The sequence below is a fragment of the Pinus tabuliformis genome, chromosome 2_2 (genome assembly GCF_031772625.1).
Source record: "Pinus tabuliformis cultivar Carrire ecotype Pingquan chromosome 2_2, CPIR1, whole genome shotgun sequence".
In the NCBI taxonomy this organism is placed as follows: Eukaryota; Viridiplantae; Streptophyta; class Pinopsida; order Pinales; family Pinaceae; genus Pinus; species Pinus tabuliformis.
Genome location: NC_142300.1, coordinates 688,409,711 through 688,430,584, shown reverse-complemented (window position 1 = coordinate 688,430,584; position 20,874 = coordinate 688,409,711). Strand labels below are relative to the sequence as shown.

Below are 20,874 nucleotides of genomic sequence, written 5' to 3'. Positions count from 1 at the left end.
TTGCCAGAGATCTGTGTTATTTGAATCTGAAAGGGTGTAGAGGAATCTTCAGAAGATTTCTGGAGCAGCTTGGGGCCTGAGTCTTTTGAGTCTTCCGCCTCTTGACACAGGGGGGGCTGCAGGGGAGCAGAAGTCTTCTGCTTGAAATATTTTTTACCCCAACTCGGATCTGCCGTAAAGGGATCTGTGGATCCTCTGTAAAAGCGCTGCGTCAGGGTGAAAGAAGACCAGATCTGCGCAGCCGAGAGCAGAGAAATCCTTGAACATCGCGGATCCAGGTCCATATTCCCTCCACAAACTTGATCTTCGACCCTGTCATTTGAAATCAACCCTGGCTCATGAGATCGGATCCTTTCCTTGCTAAAATGGGGCATGGCCACCATGCGTCTCTGTTTTCCATAGATGCAGACGGATCTGCCAGGCTTGTGCAATGCGTTCGCAGAGGGGAGCGCATCAAGACAGGTCTGGGTGAGGATCGGTTGTTTTATATTGAGAACCTCTGGATTAAAGGCTGGTGCCGCCTTGAGGGATTCGATCTGCGCCCAGAAGAAAGGGTAGCACGGCGAGCTCTTCTTGCTGTATCTTGAAACGTTTGAATCCTTTCCCTTAGCGAATCCGTCCCAAGGCGAGAGGGAAGATTCAAGCATAGAGTGGCCAGCGTTCAGGCTTCTGGCCGTTCGTGAGCAGGGTAGACCTTCAAGAGCTGCGGCGGCGCTGACTGTGGAAACCCTAATGCTGTGAGACGCATCCATCGCTCCGCTCTCAGTCGAAAGAAATGTGTAAATTAGTAATTCTTATATCAAAATAATAAGAAATTGTAATTTTTATATGGGATAAAATTGTAAAATGGTAAATTTGAGTTTCAAATGGATAACAAAAATTATAAAATAGCAAATTAGTTGTAAATCAGTGATTCCTATATAAAAATAAAAAACTGTAACTTTATATTGTACAAAATTATAAAATGGCAAATTTCATTTTCAAGTAGATAACTCTTATTCAAAAAATTAATAAGTTTAAGTATTTGTAACATGTATATTATTGAATTTTTTCAATTTCAATATTGAATTTTATAGTGTCTGAACTATTTCCATATCCTATTGAATTCTAATTCAAATTTGGTAACTATGTAATAAACCAAGAATTTTTCAATACTTCAAGGATTAAATAAGGAATTGTATAAATTGTGTGGTCATTTACTTATTTACCTACCTAATTTTCCATCTATCACAAATTTTGTATCAACAAACAAACAATAATTAAAATAGAAAATTTCTCATAAAATTTTCTAAAAAAAAATCAAATAATATTTTATCTGATATTCTGATATTTATTATATCATACCTAGTGATTTAAGTTTTCAAGATAATCTTCCAAAATCTTCTACCTTTAAAAAAACACAAAACAGAAAAACCTCCTACAATGTATACACGTTATTTCTAGAGACTGTATTAATAACTATTTGTTCAAGCTGTAGACTAAACATAAACTCTACTCCTTAAAACAATTTTTTCTTACTAATTGTGAACAGAATTAAATCTATTACTTTATTTAAAATTTAGTACAAATTCTTACCAAACAGTCGACCAAAAATAAATCCATCTTTAAACAACTCCTAAGTTTCCTATCAGCTTGAATAAATAATGTTCCTTTTTTGGACAACGCCACAACATTATATAAATTTAAATTTATTATCTTATATAAAACGAAAATTCACAACTAAATTTTGAAAAAAATCTATAAACTAATCAACCTATAAAATAACTAAATAAACACATCTTTAGACTAAGGCAAAAAAAAACATTTTTTAAAAATCAACTTTTATCAAAACACATTATATGAATTAAAGAAACCAAATCTATTACTTTATTTAAAGCTACAGCTTGTTATGATTTACAATTAAATTTAAATGCTTGCTAAACCATCCATCTATAAAATAACCAAATAAACGCAGGTTTAGATTACTGCACAGTTTCATATTAACTTTGCACAAATAATTTGGAAAAAACGTTAACAATTTGTCAACGCACTTCTTTTCCGAGTAAGAAGAGCTGGTTTCGACTTCCACTCCCTCAATTTTTAATTCACCTCTTTGTCTTTCTTAGATGTAGCCTTCTCCAGCAACTATATGTAAGGCACCCGGCCTTACCTTACCTTACATGAGTCTGTACTTGAAAACCCTAATCAAGAACACAACCTCCGATTTTTCCTTCGTTCGTTGGTTGTCAAGATGAAGAGAATACAGTTTTTCCTTCTGTCGATATTTTTGGTCGCAGCGGTTGTTTCGTGTCATCGCCGCGCCTCTCAAAGTGACAAGCTGGAGTCGTGGCGCAAAGCTATAAGAAACAGAAGTGGTCAATCCAAAAAAAAACCATATTTTATCGAAATGCCTGGACGAATCAAACGTATTTTATTGAACTTGCTTCGATTTGAGCTTGTGGACTCGCGCCTGGAGCAGCAGTTGTGGGACGTACATGGTCCCCTACATTTTCTCGTTAAAGATTGTGCTCATGAGCCCTGTGGGCACCAAACACCACTTCCTGGGGACTAATTAAAATGTTCTATTATAATTTTATTTTCAATAAAAGTATTAAAAACTAATTAATAATTACAAATTAAATAAGTTTAAAATGTAAAATAAAATATTTTTATGGTAAAATATTTATATTATAATTATTTAAATTTATATTATTTTTTTAAGATAGTATGTTATGTTGATTTAAAATATTTTGTACAGGTTAAAGCAAATTGAAATAGGGTTTTGTCGCTGATCACCATGGGGACGTAGAGGAGGGAGTTCTGCTCTCTCCTACAGTCAAGTGGTTGTGGATAGAACCAAGGGAGCTGGTTCGCATTGCTTTAAGGAACCAACGGAGGTGGCAATAGAGGCTATTAACACAGAAAAACCGGAAAATATCAGACTTCATGGACAGGAAAAGAATTATGAGGAAGCTAGTAGGGAGAAGAGGACAAAGGTTAGCAGTTAGAAAGTTGATCCTATGAGGACAACAGGGGTCTGTAAATCCAAGTCAACCATTATTCCTTGGGTCGTTTTAAGTGACCCAGTGCTACAAAAGTGCACAGAGGTCACATGGCGGAATACGTGGTTATCTGCAAATTTATGGGGATTTGGCCAACGGAAAAGGCTTTGCAAGCATGGATAAGGAACCACTGGAAACCAAAGAGGGAAATAAAACTTCGCCTTAGGTCCAAGGGCTTATTCATGGTGGTGTTCACAAGCTTGGAAGATAAAGACAGAGTGTTCGAGGGAGGACCCTATTTTTATGTTGTTGCAGGCCTTTACATGCGACCATGGGTGATGAACTTTGTCCCGGAATGAGAAACTTTAACATTGGTACCAGTATAGATAAGAATTTACTCTCTTCCTTTAGATTATTGGCTGTCGGAGTCTCCAAAGGCTATTGGCAACGAGCTAGGTCATTTTATAAAGATCTCAGATGCTACTCTAAGAGGAAAATACACTTCCTTCGTCCCTATATGTGTGGAAATGGACTTATCTTGGGCACTTCCAGATGCAATCATTTTATAAGTGTATGACGAAGAACGGGTATAGGCAATGGACTATGAACATGTCCCATTTAGGTGTCGTAACTGCCATGAACATGGGCACCTATACAGGGACTGCCCATTGAACAAACTGGAGAGAAACACAAAAAACACTATAGGGAAAGATATCGAGGGTTTTACTAAGGTCGGGGGTAAAGGAAAAAGAGGCAAGCGGTACCAAAAAAAAATTAATGAGGACAAACAACCAAGCCACAATAGTTTGAAGATCTTAGAAGAAGAAGGTGGAAAGAATGGGACAAACTAGGAATCAGAGAATAATCCCACTGAGAAGGAAAGGGATGCTATCATGGAGGATATACTAGAGAACAACCAACAAAAAGATGATCTACCGAGCATTATGGAGCTCAGCAGGGACCATGAGATGACCCCAAGTGAGGCTAGAATGGAGGATCATGAACTGCAGGAGATTCTAGAAAGGGAGAATTTATCTACAAAAGTTTCTAGAACAGGGAATCACCAAAGGGGTAGACTCTCTGCCAAAAGAAGAGTTTGACAGGGTTCAACAAATCTTCCTCTAAAGATCACAATCGAAGGGTTTTGGAGTCAAAAGAAGCAATGATATCCACGAGAATAGAGGGGTGAAAACAATGGAGGATACACCGATGCATTCTTCCAAGAACCTGGGTAGGAAGAGAGGAAAAAAAAGACAAAATGAGTTGCTGATCGAATGCGGGAACCTTATGATTAACTTAGGTAAGATGAGAGATCTTACCAATTACTCATTTACAAACCTTTCTTAATGAAGCTTACAACCTGGAACATTAGGGGTCTAAGAAGTAAAGGAAACAAAGAAATCTTAGCAGTAGAATAAAAGAAGAAAAACTAGATATGATTTTTATTCAGGAAACAAAATGTTCGATGGACAAGATCAGAGATACACAACAAATGGTTAATTGAGTATAAGTATCTATAGGTTAAAGAGAACAACTCGGCGGGTGGGGATTCTTATGTTATGGGATCCTCAAAAACTTGGAATCCTGGATGCTGAAACTTCTAGGAACTATCTATCGCTGATTCAACCTTTAGGTGATAAGGAGATCTACATGATCACAAAATTCTATGGCCCTCAGAAACTAGAAGACAAACTCAAGTTTCTCACCTCCTTTGAGGAGCTGAGAGAGAGATATCCTAATATGCTCTGGATTCTAACAGGGGATTTCAATATGATCAGATCTCTTACAGAGAAAAATAGGCAAAGACTCCATTGCCTTCCAAAACATCATAAATAACATGGGGCTAGTGGACATTGAAACAATAAATGGCACTTTTACGTGGAACAATAAGAGGGGAGGGGCTTCTCAAGTTGCCTCTAAACTAGATAGATTCATAATCTCAGAGGACCTCCTTTTCAAAGGCCTTGATATGTTAGCTCTAATCCTTCCCTTTGGAGGCTCGGACCACTGATTTGTCCAACTTGAAGCTACTTTTATGGATACACTGAGGAAGAGACCTATTAGGTTTGAAAATGTCTGGTTCTCTCATCCTGACTTCACCAGCAATATTGAAAAATGGTGGATGGAAGATATGCCTGTTCAGGGCACTAAAATGTTCATGTTACAACACAGACTTAAAAACATCAAATCTAGGCCTAAATGTTGGAACAAAAAAGAGATTGATAATATTTTTAAAGCAAAAATAGAAGTTGAGCAGAAAATCTAGGAGATTAATCAGATCATCATCACAGAAGGTTTTACCGAGGAACGGAAAACTCAACCTGACTCTCTTCAAAATGAATGGGAAGATCGGTGCATGCAAGAGGATATTTTTTGGAGACAGAAGTCAAGGGTTCATTGGATTAGAGAAGGATAAAGAAACACGAAGTTTTTTCAGAAATCAACCTTAGATCACAGGTCACATAACATAATTTAAAAAATTAAAGATTCTTAAGGGAAAGAGCTTGTCTCTCACAAAGAAATGGAATCTGTCTTAGTCCAACACTTCCTTAGCATAGCAGAGGAGTCTCTCATCGACAGATCTCATTTCATTAACAATTTCACAAATTACATTCCTAAGCTTGTAACCAGGGAAGACAACCACAATCTTAATAGTCTAGTGTCTGAAGAAGAGGTTAGTGAGGTTATCAATGAGATGCAAAATGGGAAATCTCCTGGCATGAATGGGTTCAATGTGGACTTCTTCAAAGCTTGCTGGAAAACAGTCAAACAAGATATTCTTGATGTTGTGGAAGACTCTAGAATATCCAAAACGGTTTTGAAGGCTCTTAATGCCTCTTTCATAGCTCTGATTCCAAAGAAGGAAAAATCTATGACACCAGATAGATTCAGACACATAGCTTTATGTAATGTTGTGTACAAAAGTATTTCCAAAGTAATCGCTAAAAGACTCAAGCCCCTTCTTTGAGCTCTTGTCTCAAAGGAGCAAACTGGTTTTGTGGAAGGGAGACAGATTCTCAATAACATCATACAAGCTCACGAGGTGGTACACTCACTTAAGAGCAATAAGGAAGCTGGTATGATCATACAGCCTGACCTAGAGAAATATTATGATAAGCTAAGCTAGTCTTACATCAGGGTATTGTTAAGATCTTATGGCTTCGACCACAACTAGATAAGATGGGTTATGGCCCTTGTATCCATGGCTAGTTTTTCCGCCCTGCTTAACGGCTCTCCCTCTAGAACCTTTATGCATTTTAGGGGTCTCAGACAAGGGGATCCACTCTCCCCCTTCCTCTTTGTTCTCATGATGGAAGGTCTAGGCAGAGTGATCAAAATGGAAAATGTTGAAGCAAGAATCTAGGGTCTGAAACTTATCCTGGATGGTGCTGCTTCTACTCATCAACAATTTGTGGATGACAAAATGTTGCAGGGTATTCAAACGGTCAAAGAAGCCAGATCTTTCAAACAAATCCTGAGCGACTTTGCTATGGCCACTGATACAAAGGTAAGCCTTGAAAAATCAAAGGTTTTCTTTTTTAACACTGACATTGCTATTTAGAGGAACTTCACTTGAATTCTCGAGTTTCAAAGGGATCAGTTACCTTCCAAGTACCTTGGAATGCCTCTTACGGACAAATCTCTGAGCAAGTGAGTGTGGGAGCCAGTAACTAATAAAATTCAGGACAAGGTAAGGAAATGGACATGTGGGTCTTTGAATTTGACGAGGCATCTTGTGCTTACAAAGGCTGTCCTGCAGGCTATTCCCATTTTCATGTTTTCAGCTCTTTTTTCTCCTAAAGGAGTTATGCAATGGATCAGGAGTATTCAACAATATTTTCTTTGGGGCAAAGGGGAAGAGAAAAAGAAGTGGGATTTGGTAGCTTGGGACAAGCTCTACAAACCTAAGGCCCATGTTGGTTTGGGGCTTCACGGCCCTGAAACCCTCAACAGAGTTTCGGGTGGTGGAGGTGGCTTAAGGAATTGGTAACTCCTTGGGCCAATCTTTGGAAACAAAAATATGCAAATAATTGGTAGGAGAGGGATCATATCTGAATGTCAAGGCTCATCAAGGGCTCAATATTTGGAACCTTGCTTGGGAGAATAGAGCCATTGTCCAACATCATAGTTTCTGGGAGATCCGAGCTGGGAACCTGGCCGGATTTTGGTAGGATAATTGGTAGCAAGAACCAAATTTGTTTAGGGAAGATCTAACCGCTCTCAAGAATGACACTAACAACAAAGGTTTTCTTATGGTAAATGACTTCTAGGATCAGGTAAGGATCAATGGTAAATGGAGAATATGGACGGATCTAGGTTATAGTGAAGAGAGTCATTTAAAGGCCCAGGCAGTTTCTCTTGCTCTTGACTTGGAACAGAGGAAGATTTTGGTGTCATCCTCTTCTGACCAACTAAGATGGGGAGAAAACACTGAAGGCACCTTTAAACTCAAAGAAGCTAAATGAATGGCCCTAGGGTTTGATTATAAAAACCCTGATCAGGTATGGAAGGACCTTTGGAAGAACCCGCATTAGATGAAAATCAAGTTGTTTATGTGGTTGGTTCAATAAAAGAAAATTCTAACTTGGGAGAATCTTCTGAAATGGGGATTTGTTGGCCCATCCAAATGCCATCTGTGTCACTTACAGGAGGAGACGATGGAACACTTACTCAAACTTTTCCCATTCACCTCTACCTTGTGGGATTAGGTGGCCTCAGTCTTCAGGCAAACTGACAGGGACAGACTCAGCATCACCAACACTTTGAAGAATTGGAGGAAAGACTCCTCGGGAAATGAAATCATCAACAAAGCTTGGAATCTAGTTCCAGGCTTTATTATCTAGGATGTCTGGAAAGAATGCAATGGCAGGATTTTCAAAAACAAAACAGGGTCAACCTAGAACATCATTGCACAAATATTATGACAGATCAAAGACACAGTTGGAGACCTTATGTGGAAACTTCCTAAGAACCCCCCTTTGCCCCAGCATGCTTGCATACTATCGCAGTTAGGTCTCCATTCGCATGTTCCCCAGGGCATAAACTAGTTCTGATCTCAAAACTTTTTATTAAATTGCTTGGAATATTATGGAGGATATTTATAAAAACATTTGAGTACAATCGGAGCTAAATTTATTAGTGACATTCATACTGGAAGATTACCAACACTAATTCTACTACAAGTTTCCCTATCTCATTTTTCTAACATATGGGTTCACAATATTCTCCATACTTTTACCCATGTTATCATCTAGTTTTTTCTTAAAACATTTGAAAGTACCTATTTCTCTATCTATCACTAGGTAGTGAATTTAGGTCATCTAGTCTAGATTTGGGGGACATATATTTCAATAGTATGGAAATATTGATTGAGTTAGGTGCTTGTCTTTTCATTGAATCTATTTTCAATGTTTAGAACTTAGTGACATTAACATTATCATTTTGGTACTAGTTGTTTTGTATGTAATAGTCTTGATATATACTCTTTTCCCTTCCTAGTAGAGTAGTGCAAAGGTTTCAGCATGTTTACACCAAATATATTTGTCAATTTTAAAAGGTATGGGGCCACATGAAAAACAGGGTTAAAATCTCATCGTTTTCAATGTTTTGCAAAAGTTGTCTTTCCTATGCCACCTAACCCCACTATCCCCAATATCTGAGATTTCCCCCTTTGCTGTTGCTACAATAGGACTCTCTCTTCAAAATCTTGAAGCTTAAAATTCAAGCCTGTTGGATAGTCGGCCACGGGCAACTCTGGCTTTTCCACTATTTCCGACATACATTTAACCACCTTATCTAGTAGCTCCATCTCCAGCTCCTTGCTAGTTATTTAGAAGAAAATAAATATAACAGTGAGAAACAAACTTCTATGTCTATTTATCAAACATAAAATACTATCACTGATAGTGAAGGTTGAGTTTTCACCTAGTATTGCACGCCTCCAGCTCGAAACGACTAATGTCTGCAACACGAAAAAGTGAATTTCTCCAATCTTCAATAGTCTTGGAGTCAAATCGTGGCTTCTCTTCATTAGTTTGAGTCACTTGATATCCACCATTCTAGGAGATGCACTGGGATGATCTTTTGCTTGGATATGTGATCATGTGTTTGGCACTAGACTCTAATTCTTTAGCATGAAATAGGTTCGAGAGGGGTGTTATGGAAATATGATTGATTCTCCTCTGAACATCTCAAATCTGCATAAATCTGCGCATAGGTATAATACCAAGCCATGATATTTGTAGCTTGGGTCTTTGAGAAGTATGAGGCATGACATTGGCATTATTTGGTTTAATCCCACACCAAAATTTACTCATGAATTGATGAAACCAAAGCTCATGGGCATTCACTGCATTGTCATTCATTTGAATTCACTTATTCCATGTGTGGTTAACTATATTGGAGGGTTAAACATAATTCTGTGTTTTTATACCCTCTCTGCCACCAGTGCTCTACATTACTTTATGTATTTTCATTTTCCAAGCATATTTCATGGTTCTTTATTGCATATTGGTGCTCTTCTAAGGCAACACACCATATCTCTTCATCTACCATAATAATTCTTTGGACTCCAATTAGTAGTTTCCATGCATGCTTGATATGCTTCATATGCATTGCTTTTCAAATGTTGATTTCACAGATTGTTTGTGGCAACGAATCACCCCTACGGTTTTTATGTGGCGGAAAATCATCTTGAGGTATGGTCTAGGGTTTTGAGGCAAGCAAGGTCTAGTTTGGAGTTGATTCTGGCTGCAATGAGATAGTGAAGTAATGTTTATAGGCAGCAAGGAGATATTCTACATAGATTACTTTGCATTATGCGACAATAATTTAAGATAGTGCATTACCCTTTGTAATATAATCCAGAGAACTCCTTAATGAAATTAGTATTACATGCATATAAGTTTAAACCAACATATTTTAGAATAATTTTATGGTTTTACACGTTGTCATATATTTCAACATTTATTTATGTAATGATCCTAACGAGTGTCCACAAATTTTTCTTCGTAGATTTCTATTACATTATTCTATACAAAATGGAAAACCAGGTATTTGTGTTGCTTATGTTGCTTTTGGTATTTGTATTATTTATTTTGTTGATTTTGTTAGAGGTTGGATTTGCTTTTAGAAATTAACTTTAAAATGATACTTCAAAAGTTTGTTTGTGACTAGTTAAATGCTTGTCAGAACACTTTGATAAGCTTGCCTCAAAGTGTTGGACAGATCTTCAATGCTCACTCAACACATATTTGTTGTTACCGATTCTATTTTCTTATCGGTTTTTTGATCAAGGTTTTCTTATTTTTATGTTATTATGTGTTTTTTTAAGAATGTACCCATGGGTGTTACTGATGCTACCATGGGGGGTTCAATGATATTCACTACTTTCATGGAAATGTTAACAAATGCACGAGCGAAAGACACTGCTATGATGATGCATGAGGTAAGCTTGAATATTGTCTTTTATATTTTCAATTATCTTATATTCCTTATTATATTATGCTAATTTATGTTTGTGGAATGCAGGCAATTGCTAAAGTCATTCCAACCCCTATAACACCTTATAGAACATCTAAGGTAATGATAGTGGTAAAACTTGTTGAATATTTTTGTGCATTTAGTTAACTTATTTCACTATATATATTTATTAATATTTGTGTTTTTACTAAGCGTGCATTTTGTTGGCATGCAGGATTCATTTATGCCCCTCAATACAACCAATGTTGGCATGCAGGGATCGTTAATGCCCCCATATACATCTAATGCTATGCAAGATATAAGATTCAACCATTTATTTATGTGAGTTTGATTATGTTATTTGTTGAGAAATCTAGGGCATATATTTAATAAAGTTTTTGCACAACGACTCCATGATTTATGAGGTGTTATGAAGAGATACATCATGCCTTCAAATGGATCACCCCATCTGTTTTTTTCTTCTTGTACATACAATACTATTTTAACATGTAACCCAAGAAATATGTTATTCCAAAACATGATGTCAAGTTACTTTTTTAGGGTTTTTATGTAATCAACAGGCCCTTTTAGGGTTTCTTAAATTCAAACATTAGATCATACTCTTTTCCCTTTATGTCATTCTAGAGTTTATCCCATGCCCTAGAAATCAAATCATAGGGAACAAATACCTTAACATTAAGGTTTCTAAATACTAGGGTATTTCTTAAAATGTAAACCCATAAATTCAACCCTACTACATCTTATGATGGACCCTTTAAAAGAAAATTATTATACATACCTCATGGACACCTATCTGTACTGATTAGTATTTTGGTTGCCATGATTATTTGCAACTTTACACTACATTTCATTGATCATTTGCCACCTTCATGACCTTCTTTTAATGAGTCTTCCGAGATATTGTCATTCTATAATGGGACTTGCTTCTTCATGTGTTCATGAAACCCATGCCTCAATCATAACAAAAATAATCTTATTTTTCCTTTTTTTACATAAATTACATAGAATTGTGATTAGATATGTCATTATGAAGACCGAACCTAGTTACATATTTCAACATTATTCATCTGTTATTCCATCTTATTATTTATATTTGTGCCTTGCAGGGTGTTTCTAGGGTGACTCCAACAAGTATACAATCTGTTGGTATAGAGGGTCATCTTATGCCATCTACACCTAGACCAGAACCCCATAACATGCCCTTTACACAATATGTTGGTATAGAGGGTCATGTTATGCCATTTGCACCTAGACAAAAACCCCATAACATGCCCTTTACACAATATGTTGGTATAGAGGGTCATGTTATGCCATCTACACCTAGACCAGAACCCCATAACATGCCCTTTACACAATCTGTTGGTATAGAGGGTCATGTCATGCCATCTACACCTAGAACAGAACCCCATAACATGCCCTTTACACAATCTGTTGGTATAGAGGGTCATGTTATGCCATCTACACCTAGACCAGAACCCCATAACATTCCCTCTACATCAAATGTGGGTCTAGTCAACATTCTCCCACAAGGACCAGAACAAGTTTCTTTGAGGAGTCTTATAGACTCACAAACAAGAATGTTAAGGCTCCTACCAGATATTCCTGCAAATGTTCAAATCAGACAAGAAGTAATTGAACAAATTCAGTTAGGGGAAATGTCATTGTTGGAGAGTGTAGCTCCTGCAACAGATCAACAGGTAAAATTATTTTATTTTCTTTTATAATTTCAAATGTTATGTTTAGGACCATTATTTTAGATATGAAAAAAGTTTCATATTTTGGTTGGGTTCTTAATAGTTCCACAATTTCATTGTAAATGCAAGAAGTAAGTGACACGGTGCCTAATGTATCTATAAGGGAACCTTCCGCAATCTCCAAGACTACAACAATATCATCGGTGACCACAAAAGGAATGCAAGAAGTTACAATCTTGCTCACTTCAGAAGGAAATGTCTTGAAGGATGAAAAAGGGCTGAAATTTTATCACTTTATTTTTCGTCGTGCAGAAGAATTATTTGGAAATACCATCCAAATGGATTGAAGGAAACAATCCAATGCCAAAAAGGAGGAACTATTTAAAGATGTAGTAATATGATTTGATAATCCTGGATTTGATAAGGAACTTATTTTACAGATTGCAAGTAAATACATGCACTCAAAGAGGTCCAATTTAAGGACAAAGTTGACAAAAAACTTGATGTATCCACGTCCAGCTTGGATCAGAGACCAAGTGACGTGGGATGAACTTATGAAAGATGCCAAGTTTAAGAGGAAAGTCCTTAGAAATCCAAACTATACGCCATCTGCACAAGGAGGAGCTAAGAGACGCCTACGAGATACAAGAAAAGCAACCCAAGCTAGGGTGTCAAAAATTGGATCTCACAAATTAGGCTTTGGTGGATATAATAGTATTCGTGGTGGTATGGTAAGTGATATTTCCATCTATTATATTTTCTATTTTAGGCAAAGTAACCATGGTCACGTTGAGTTAATTGTATCTTATTAGTTATTTTACCTTATAGATATGATTATCTTTGTTAATGTAGGTTCACCAGTTTCAAAAGGAAGCTTCAGAGGAAGACCTAAAATATGTTGTATTACATGGTTCCCAAGGTCTTCGCCAACACATGATAAATCGAGGGGAAAAATAATTACTGGTTATGGATCCGAGGTTAGTTGTTTATAATATTATATGAATAATGCAATAAATCAATTGGAGGTTTTAATGTTATTATAACAAGTTAAAGTGTGTTGTGTATAGGAATCAGGTGAAACATCTGGGAGTGAGCATGGGGAGGAGATACAAGCACATGATGATTTGCTTGTTGCACAAAATCATCCAATAGTCATTCCTGAACCTTGGTAGATTGTTGAATTTCAGCGAATGGGAGACAGAAATAATGAGGAGGGTGTTCAATGTGATGAGCATTGCACACCCACAATTAATGTAGCACCTCCCAAAAAGAGGACAAAAAGGCTTGATATGTGTTAAATTTTAATAACTTGAACGTGCATCGCTCTAGCTTCTAAGGAGTGCACTAGGTTGTGAGGGTCCAAACATAAACTAATTATGTGTGCAACAAAACAAATTTTGAAGATACTTTGTTTTTTTGATGAGTACTTACATATTAAGGGCATCACTAAGAGTGTTTCAGGTCCTAACTTGTATTATTTGTTTGATTATGATCAATTTGATATGCTTATATTTTTGTTGTATGTAGATGACCTGGTCCTAAAAGTTAGTTAAAAAAATTCTAGTTAGTTAAAAAATTCTATCCCATGGTGCAAGAAGAAACTGGCAAGTGAAGTTGACATGAAGGATATACACCTCATGTGTTATTTCTTGGTCTTGGAGGTTTGGCTGAGTTGAGGTGAGGTGGTCCTCGAATAGGGGTAAGTAAGCAATTGAGATTCTGAAGAAGTTTCGGATAATGAACAATAAACCATAGGCTACTTTTATGATACATATTTTGAATTTATCAGTAGATTAAGATTTAAATTTGGTTGATTCGTCAGCGTACAAAAAGTATATAGCTTCCCTAACATATTTGGTAGAATTTAGAAGTGAAATTGTTGTGTGCATGAGATCCCTTGTCTCACAAACAAGGGGGGCGCAGACACCAATTTATTGTCCAGCTTGGCTGCTAATATATGGTTGAGTTGAGGTTGCTGCAAATATGCTCCATGGTCTAAGGTATGCGAGGTACTTAAAGGGCACACTGGCACAGTGCTTTGAGCTGCTGCATGCTTTAGTGGATTTTGACAGGGCCAAAGATGTAGGTGGCAGGAAGAGTGATTCATGGTTTTGTTTCAGCTTGGATTCAAATATAATATCTTTGTTAGGATGGGATACCCATGTGTGCAAGTTGAAGAAGTCCCTTTCTGGGCTAAAGTAGCCTCTTGTGCTCGGTACTCATGGATTTATGAGTACTTACAGATTATGGGTATCACTAAGACCGTTGTAGGTCCTAAATTTTATTATTTGTTTGATTATGATAAATTTGATATGCTTATATTTGTGTTGTATATAGATTAGTTGGTCCTAACAGTTAGTTTAGAAAACTCTATCCCATGGTGCAATAAGAAACTGGCAAGTGAAGTTGACATGTATTATTTCTTGGTCTTGGAGGTTTGGCTGAGTTGAGGTGAGCTGGTCCTCGAACACGGGTAAGTAAGCAATTGAGATTCTGAAGAAGTTTTAGATAATGGACAATAAACCCTAGGCTACTTTTATGATACATATTTTGAAGTTTTCAGTAGATTCAGATTCAATTTTGGTTGATTCGTCAATGTACAAAAAGTAGATAGGTTCCCTAACATGTATGGTAGACTTTAGTAGTCAAATTGCTATGTGGATGAGATCCCAATACACTGTCCTAGTCATCCCAGCTGTATAATGCACAGTTGTACCGTTGTAACACTAACATAAGCACCAGGAGCTATGCTACTAGAAAGGATTAAAAGTAAAGTAGGATGCTAAGACCTTAATGTCTTTGCATGTCAAACACTATGCTAATACTTATTTCATTATTTACTTTTTAACCATCATATGCTGACCATTTTCGATGATGCTAAATTGAATGCTCTTTTTCCTGTTTCCTAGGGCATATTACCAGAGATCCTAGAAGAGTTACTGGCTGCCAGGAAAAGAGCCAAGGCAGACCTAAAGGTGGTGAAGTAAGTGCTTCCTATGTCCATGTTACATGCTTGTATTTTTTCCACTTAGCATCTTAGTTTTTAACTTCCTGTAATCTTGTTTAGGAGGCTAAAGATCCTTTTGAAAAGGTTGTCTTGGATGGCCGACAATTGGCTTTGAAGGTAATTACAGCTTTGTCAATTTTGTATTAACTATGGCTTCGACATGGAATAACAGTAAAACTAGGTATGCTGGTGAAACACATAAAATAGTTTTGACTGTGTGCACTTGCAGATAAGTGCGGATTCAGTTTATGGGTTTACTAGTGCCACTGTTGGGAAATTGCCCTATTTGGAGATTTCGTTGAGTGTGACGAGCTATGGTAATTTCACAATTCTTCCATGGAAAAAAAACATTAAATCCATGGACACCTTGATTCTCCCCTTGTTTTTCCTAGTTGTAATGTTATGGGTGCTTCTTTTACTTACAAGATAGAGATGCTTGCAGTCCTCTCTTATTCTATATATGCATGTATCAGCCATTCACATTGATTATTTTTGGGCATCAATTATATCCATGTAATTCTTTTCTTCCTCCTGACATAATTTTAAGGGTATGAACTGTAAGTGACAATCTTGTACAAATACGATCGAGTTCCTAAATTGCATTAATTAGTCATGTGTACTTGTACAACTAAGATGATATGCTTAGGCCCTCTTATTATATTTTGATTACAACGCCAGTTTGATCTTTTGACACATTCTCTATTCCATCAGACAATATCGATTTTACGTATTTTTTTAAAATTTCATATCATTAATCATCTCATTTTTTTTCCACCTGTCAGGCCGTCAAATGATAGAGCATACAAAGAAGATAGTTGAAGAAAGGTTCACAATAGTTGGTGGTTACCAGTACAATGCTGAGGTAGGCTATTGTTTAGCAACTAAAGGCATTTGTAACCTTTGAACTGGATTAGTAATGATAGGAAGTACACTTGTTGTATTGGTGATAATCCAAGTTCTTGAAATCATAATGGGTGATCTGATCCTAACCAAGATTTCTGCTGTAAATCTTGATAGTATATTTTTATATTTGAATCTAGGTTGTATATGGAGATATAGATTCAGTTATGATATAGTTTGGTGTACCAAATATAGAAGAGGCCGTGACGCTAGGGAGGGAAGCCTCAGATTATATTAGTGGTACATTTACAAAGGTACAGTGTCAAGAATTTTAAATATATGTGAATCCTCTAGAGTTGTTAATGATGTTTTTGTGGGGATGAATGTTTTAATATCACCTTTCTTTTTAAAACTAATCTTCTTTTGACATTCCACTTCCATGAGATCTTTGTAAATATGCACAGGACGAGATGATCAGTTATTCTTTTCTGTGGCTTATCTGCATTTGTTTGGTGCATCTTTGGCATCTAATTAGTGTGTTATTTAACATATGCTTTTATGCATCCTATTAAACTAGAATTTGAAAAAATATACTACCCATTCTTGTTGACCAGCAAGAAAAGATGTGCTGGGTTGTTGTGGACAAAGCCAGATGCTTATGACAAAATGGATACTAAAGGTGACAAACCTGATCTTTTTGTTTCAAAGACAGGCCTTATGTTTGTGAAGGCTCAAAATGCTCTTAGAAAAATAATTTATTTGATACCTTCTTAATTATTAAATATTCCTGATCTTTTAAATATTCCATATCAACAGGCATTGAAACAGTGCAAAGGGACAATTGCCTGTTGGTGAAGAACTTGGTTACAGAGTGCCTTCACAAAATACTCATTGATCGTGACATACCTGGTGCAGTGCAGTATGTCAAGAACACTATTTCTGACTTGTTAATGAACATAATGGATTTGTCACTTTTGGTGATAACTAAGGTGAGAAAAATGAATCCTTCTGCATGTTTATGACCATGTTTGTTTGACCAGTTGTTACTTTTGAAATGGATAAAATATGATAGGGGGAAGAGGAGATTTACATTGTGAGCAAGTCACTTATTACATATTCCTAGTTTCAAGTGTTAGAAGTATAAACTATATACCTAGTTGGGGCAGGCCATGGAAGTTTCGTTTATAAGTCTGTCATGTTTCTTCTCCCTGCATTCTATACTTGGAAGGGATTCCGTCAATATTTAATGCTAACAATGGGAGGAAGAAGTGTCAAGGGAGGCTCTTATACAATTGAAGAGAATCAAAACATGACAATATTTAATATATCTGCATTTTTAATCTCATGCTGAGAAAAATTGATTACTGTTTAGCTGCGGCAGAAACAGATGTTTGCAGGTCATATCCTTTATCAAGGCTATCAGCATATTCTTAAGGGAATTGTTGTTTGCCTGTGCTAACAATCTCTTTGTTGAGTTAGGGTCTGACAAAGACTGGAGAAGACAATGCAGTCAAGGCAGCACACGTGGAACTAGCTGAGCGCATGCAGAAGGTAAATATTGGAAATAACTTCTCAGAACAAGTATAATGAATGGTGCAATGTCTCCTGGTTCCATTTCAATCCTATCTCTCTATTTTTATTACTGCAGTGCATCTAAAGACTCTTGTAATATTTTGCTTTTTATTGAAAATGAGTCCATTATTGGATTTTTTAAATTGATGTCGTGTTTTAAAGCCAAGTTGCCCCTGCTTTACAGAGGGATGCTACAACTGCTCCAACTGTGGGTGATCGTGTTCCACATGTCATCATAAAGGCTGCAAAAGGTGCCAAGGTAATAATTAACCCCTTTTGTGCTCAACATAAGTCTCGATATTGCACTAAAAAATGGTTATTTTAATTATTTTGTTGTGTTTTAAAGCCAAGTTGCCCCTAGTTTACAGAGGGATGCTGCAACTGCTCCAACTCTGAGTGATCATGTTCCATATTTCATCATAAAGGCTGCAAAAGGTGCCAAGGTAATAATTAACCCCTTCTGTGCTCAACATAAGTCTCGATATTTCACTAAAAAATGATTATTTCAAGTATTTTGTTATGTTTTATTTGGAGGCATAATTTACAGAGGGATTATGGATATAATGACTAATGTGTTTACTTGGGCTCAGGCATATGAGAAATCTGAGGATCCAATTTACGTACTGGAGAATAACATCCCTATTGATCCACAATATTATCTGGAGAATCAACTGAGCAAGGTGAAAGACCAAAGCATCATCACTTGTTGTTTATGCTCTTTTTGAAAATTTCACCCGTGTTTCAAATATATCTTGATAGATAGTAATTCTTTCCAGCTAAGTGTTTTTTATTAGTGCCTGTTTTTGCTCTGTAGCCGCTGTTGAGAATATTTGAGCCCATTTTGAAGAATGCAAGCAAGGAGCTTCTTCATGGTAGTCACACACAAGCAGTTCCATATCAACTCCTTCAAATAGTGGAATTATGAAATTTGTCAAGAAACAACTCAGTTGTATTGGTTGTAAAACACCTATCAGGTATTTAGTTAATACAAGTAGAGGGTTTCCTGATGTGGTTTCCTTGCTTATAGTAGTGCACAATTGAGAGTAACTATTATTTTAGTTTGGCGCTTTAGAAAGCTACTAGGGTTCATCTTTTTGATGTGGAAAAATCTATGAGGTTGCATGATCCCATGCATGCTCTCCTTGTAAGAAACTGTCTAGCTTTCTTATAATAAGAATGTCTGGTTAGGTTGATTCATACTGAAATTCATGATGTTACCTGATTTTATGTTGCCATTGCAGCAAAGAAGATCAAACATTTTGTTCACATTGCAAAGGAAGAGAAGCAGAATTATATCATAAAACAGTTGCAAATGGTAAGCTGGTATTCTAATACCATTACTCTTTATTTGGAGAATTTAAAGTAGGCCTTGTGTCTATTGTTCTCACCTAGGTTTTCTATCATATGACACTAATATTTGATCAATGTCAGTGAGGGAATTAGAAATGCTCTTTCGTAAACTATGGACACAATGTCAGCGGTGCCAAGGCTCTCTGCACCAAGATGTTCTTTGCACAAGGTTTTTGAATGCTATATTTCAAGTATTACATAGTATTACATTTTCATAACATGATTTAAATTTACATTATGGATTTATTTTGTAACATTTGTGTGATCATGTATTTGTTTTTAATTAATAGGATATATATATATATTTTTTTTACAATTACTATCTCTTTTATACTTACATTGATGTCCTATCCTTATTGCAGTCGTGACTGCCCAATATTTTATCGTAGGAAGAAAGCTCAGAAAGACCTAACTGAAGCAAAGGTGCAACTAGAGTGCTGGCAGTTTTCAGGATGCTGCCTATGTAGCTTGTAATTTTTTGTATTATCGAATATTTTGCGCTGGCAGTTTTGAGGATGCTGCCTGTGTAGCTTGTAATTTTTGTATTATCGAATATTTTTGTTTTCCTGAATTTTCTCTGGTGTATGTTTCTCTAATTTAATGGACCAGGGAATTTATTTGGTCCCTGAATCAGGATGAGCATGGTTTATTTATTGTACAGTAATTATCAAGTCCTTGTTATTTAATGTTAACCAGTTCGATATATCTTTTCTCCTTGCAAATGAGATGGAGAACAATGGTTCCAACTAGGACATATGGAGTAGGTGTGAATATAAAGCTCAATCATTACGGATCTATTAGCTAAACCATAGTTAGTGCTATACTTAAGCTTATTGAATAGGGATAGATAGCGATAGGTTGGGTTTGTTGTTATAAGTACTCTTATCTGCTTATGAACATGGTAATACATGTGTTGTAATTACTGTAATACTTGGATTTAGGTTAGGCTTATTGATAGGTCATAACACCCTGTATTAGTGGCATATGAGTAATATGTGGCTATCTTATTACGATTCAAACATATTAGTCTCCTGGTTAGTATGATTCCCATTAGATAGAATGACTAGTATTACTATAGATGCCAAGTCTTCTCGGTTCCAGATCATAGATTGACGAGTGACCATGGGGAACATAGACGGTGTATAGGCTGGTTACCTCAAACGGCAGTTATGATACATACTTCCCAAGGCACACCCTATAAATGCAATGTGCACGCATATCCAAAATTTTAGGAGAGCACACAATATAAAACATAGATCTGCACGCTTACAAATGTATATCCAGACATGCAAATAGTTGAATGGATGGATGGATGGATAAGTAGATAGAGATGGATACACAGATAGATTGGCAGGAGCAAATCCGAGACAACAGTTTGAGCAGATTTATTTTTTTTTAAATAATTTTTTTTATTGTCTCTAGAGAGACAATAGTTTGAATTATGGATATTTATTTTTTTTTAAATAATTTTTTATATTGTCTCTAGAGAGACAATAGTTTGAATTATGGACATTTATTTATTTTTAAATAATTTATATATTTTCTCTAGAGAGACAATAGTTTGAATTATGGACATTTATTTTTTTTAAATAATTTTTTATATTGTCTCTTGAGAGACAATAGTTTGAATTATGGAATTGTCTCTAAAAAGACAAAAATGTAATTGTCTCTAAAGAGACACAAATGAAATTGTCTCTAGAGAGGCAAATCAAATTGTCTCTAGAGAGGCAAATCAAATTGTCTTTATAGAGACAATAATAATATGTGTTCTATATTGTCTTTATAGAGACAAATTTTTGAGACATTATATTTTGAGACACCTGCTTAGAGACAATATTTAAGACAATATTTGAGTTTCTTTTTGTCTTAAGTTAAGACAATTGACTCAAATATTGTCTTAAAACCCCCTACATGTAGTAGTGACTTTTGAATTTGAAAACGAAACGAT

At 36.1% G+C, this 20,874-nt stretch overlaps 1 pseudogene; it reads left to right on the top strand.

Annotated features, from left to right (window-relative positions):
* Positions 1-2,386: 2,386 nt before the first annotated feature.
* Positions 2,387-19,400, top strand: LOC149194537 (DNA polymerase delta catalytic subunit-like; annotated as a pseudogene).
* Positions 19,401-20,874: the final 1,474 nt, after the last annotated feature.